Source organism: Carlito syrichta, unplaced genomic scaffold (assembly GCF_000164805.1).
Source record: "Carlito syrichta isolate Samal-C Ts95f unplaced genomic scaffold, Tarsius_syrichta-2.0.1 Scaffold130551, whole genome shotgun sequence".
In the NCBI taxonomy this organism is placed as follows: Eukaryota; Metazoa; Chordata; class Mammalia; order Primates; family Tarsiidae; genus Carlito; species Carlito syrichta.
In genome coordinates this window covers 54,796-55,135 of record NW_007074647.1, presented here as the reverse complement: position 1 = coordinate 55,135, position 340 = coordinate 54,796, and positions in this window count along the sequence as shown.

The window sequence follows — 340 nt, the reverse complement described above, 5'->3', positions numbered from 1 at the left end:
GGGGGCGGGCGGGGCGGCCCTGGCGAGGGGGGGGGCAGGACTACCCTGGGGTCAGCCTCGAGTCTCCGGGCGAAACGGTAAGCCCTTTGTCACCAGTGCCCTGCACGGGCTGAGGGAAGGCGCCAGACCAAGGGTGGCTGGATGTCCCTCCGCCCAGCCGCCGCCACCACCGAACGGCACGTTAAACCTCAAGGCCACAGCTGCTCTCCCCGCTGCCGTCCCCCTCCGCCGTCTCTCGCCCAGTCGCAGCCCTCTCCAGAGCCAGCATGCACCATCCCGCTCGGGCCACAAGCGCAGGCTGGCGGCCGGTCCACTCGTCGAGGGGCCTGGACGCCTGGCA